The following is a 3,305-nucleotide window of genomic DNA, read 5'->3' on the forward strand; positions in this document are numbered from 1 at the left end:
CCAACAAGGTTCTTCCATCCGCTCTGCTACTCCATTTTGTTGTGGAGTATATGCCACCGTGAACTGCCGTTTAATACCTTCTTATTTACAGAAGTTATTAAATTCATCACCAGTGTATTCTCCTCTATTATCTGTCCTCAAACACTTGATCTTTTTCTCAGATTCAAGTTTCACTCGCGCTTTGAATTCTTTGAAAACTGAAAAAACATCTGCCTTCCTCTTGATTGGATACACCCAACTTCTCCTGGAGTAATTATCGATAAATGACACGAAATATTTCGCTCCTCCTAGAGACTCCACCGGTGCTTGCCAGACATCATAGTGAACCAGATCTAGTATTTCCTTGCTTTTAGCAGAGGAACTGCTAAACTTCAGTCTATTTTGCTTACTGGTAACACAATGCTCACAAAAGGGTAGTGAAACCTTTTTGAGCCCTGGAAGAAGTTTTTGCTCAGCAAAAATCTTCAAACCTCATTCCGACATATGGCCAAGTTTACGATGCCACATCATCGTTGATTCTTCAAATGAACTTGCTGACGCGGTTGATGCTTCTCCTTCTTGGTGTGTTTCACCTTTAAGCACATATAGATTTGCAGCAAGTTTTTCTGCTTTCATCACTACAAGCGCTCCTTTGGATATTCGCATGACTCCACCATGAGTCTTATATGAACATCCATTATCATCTAGTTGTCCTAAATACAATAGATTCTTCTTCAAGTCTTTTACATGTCGTACCTCCTGGATGGTGCAAACCGTGCCATCATACATCTTTATTTTGATGGACCCAATACCAATAACATCCAAAGCATGATCGTTTCCCATGAACACAGACCCTCCTGAGATAGGATTATATTGATGGAACCATTCTCTCTTGGAATTCATGTGCCATGTTGCTCCTATGTTCATGATCCAGACATCAGTGAAACGTTTTCTGCCTTCATTATTTGATATTGCCTCACTACATAAAATATCGCCATCATCCGAGGTACATGCAATATTCCCTTGAGCATTTGATGGCTCAGGATTTTCACTCTTCTTCTTGAACCGACAATCTTTCTTGAAGTGCCCTTTCTTGCCACAGTTGTAGCACTTGATATTCTTCTTACTTCTTGATTGAGATCTTTCATGATTGTGACTTCCACTGGGGCCACGTTCCGTTGATCTTCCTCTCACCATCATCAAAGCTTCAGCTTGCTGCGAACTTGCTTGTCTGTCTTCCTTATTTTTGCGTCTATTTTCTTCTTCCAAGACAGCGACTGCAATTTCATCGAAAACTAGACTGTCTGTATTATTCGTCAGGTTGATGATGAGTTGATCATACGAGTCAGGCAGACTTTGAAGTAGAAGCTTCGCATGTTCAGTACCTTCTATTTTGCAACCCATTGTTGTGAGTTGCGAAAATAGAGTATTCAAAGTATTGATGTGTTCAGTAACTGACATGGACTCTGCCATTCGAAGAGTATACAATCTTCTTTTTAAGAAGATTTTATTATGCAAAGACTTGGCCTCATATAACCCTGTAAGGGTATCCCATATTTCCTTCGCCGTCCGCTTTTCCGCTACACTAGACAACACTTGATCAGCTAGTGCCAAGTATAGATCAGCAACTGCGTTGCTGTCTATGTCGTTCCACTTGCTGTCATCAACAAAGTCTGTGGGCCTGCCATCAATTGCAGCTAAGCAATTGTCTTTTCTCAATATTGCTTTTATTTTCATTTTCCACAATGAGAAATTAGTCCCATTGAATTTTTCAACATCAAACTTTGTTGTACTCGACATTGTTATTTGCTTCACACCCTTCTAGATCGTTTCTGAATATTTTTGCGAACAGTCGTGACAAACTGTACCGTCACCGAAATTTACTATTCACGTGAATAGTACTATTCACCGAATTTTACTATTCACGAAAAGTTACTATTCACAGATAGTATCTTCGCATAAAATAGACAAAATAACCGAGGACTCTGATACCACTATTGGGGTGAGGAAGCACCACAATTAAAGTTTGATATGATGAAATTATTGAAAATAAATTGGACACGAGAATTTTACGTGGAAACCCCTCTAAATGATAGAAGGGAAAAACCACGGGGTAGAAGGATCTCACTATAATTTTATGGAGTACACAGCTCTCAAATACAAGGAGAAAACAACAATTAACATTTCTCTCTTGTAAAAGGAACAACTACTAGAGAGGACACTCAAGACTACAATATTTATCTTGGTGTAAAACTCTCTTTGTATTTTTACTTTCTCTTTCTGGGATAATTTCAAATGAGGGCAAGAGACCCTATTTATAAGAGAAAGAAAACGCGTATACACATTTTCTTACCGTGTAAATTTGCAGGCAACTTTTCCCAAATCTGCAGCCAACTTTGTCAAACAAAGTTGCTGCCAATCTTGGCCCCTTTTTTTGACACTTGACCTTGGCCCCTTTTTTTGACACGTGACCTTGGCCCCCTTTTTTGATTTTTACACTTCCTCCCCCAACAATATGGATCGGAAATAGTATTAATTTGGAAGAGGCTCTCTAATATGATGCAACTACACTTATAAGGCATCAAAAATTTGGACAAATTAACAAACTGGAAACAATCATTCCGCACGAATCATTAACATTAATCTTTTCCTTATGCAAAGTATTTGGAAGGTTTAATTACTTCAGTCATTGTTACATATCATGAGGATGGAAATTTTATTCCACAAGAAAATACTACTAAAAATGCGCGGGAAAACCGACAAACAAATATCGACGGACACCATAAGAAAATCAATGATTTTTTTTAAAAAAAAAATCAACGGAAGTCCATCAATTATTTTTACGCAAAAATTCCTAAAAACTATAATATTTTTTTAATTTTTTTTTTAAAAAAAATGCCTTTGTTTTTTTAAGACTTGACGGGCGCTGATTTTAAACGTGCAAAACTGCAATTGAAGATAGAGCATCAATGATCAAAGTGAGAATTGTTCAATGCTATTATACAAGCTTGGGTTTGATTCCTAATTACGTTACTACATTAGTTTTTTTGTGAATTTTCCTTCTTGGACATAAAGCATGTTATAGAGTGTTGCGCTTGTCCACATGTGCTCTTGAACCCAAAAATAAAATAAATTTTAGTACTACTAAAGTTGTGGGGTTCTCAATTCTGATATCAAAAATTCTAATGGTGCAAATCTTTTTTCAGACCTCATTGTCTTGTTATTTTCCCTTCAAAGTATGTCTATGTGGGCTCTAACTTTTTTGTCCCGTTCAATCTATGAGATTTTTACATAGTATATCATATTTATTAGAGGAAACTTTACAA

This window comes from Solanum dulcamara, chromosome 11, assembly GCF_947179165.1.
Source record: "Solanum dulcamara chromosome 11, daSolDulc1.2, whole genome shotgun sequence".
NCBI lineage: Eukaryota > Viridiplantae > Streptophyta > Magnoliopsida > Solanales > Solanaceae > Solanum > Solanum dulcamara.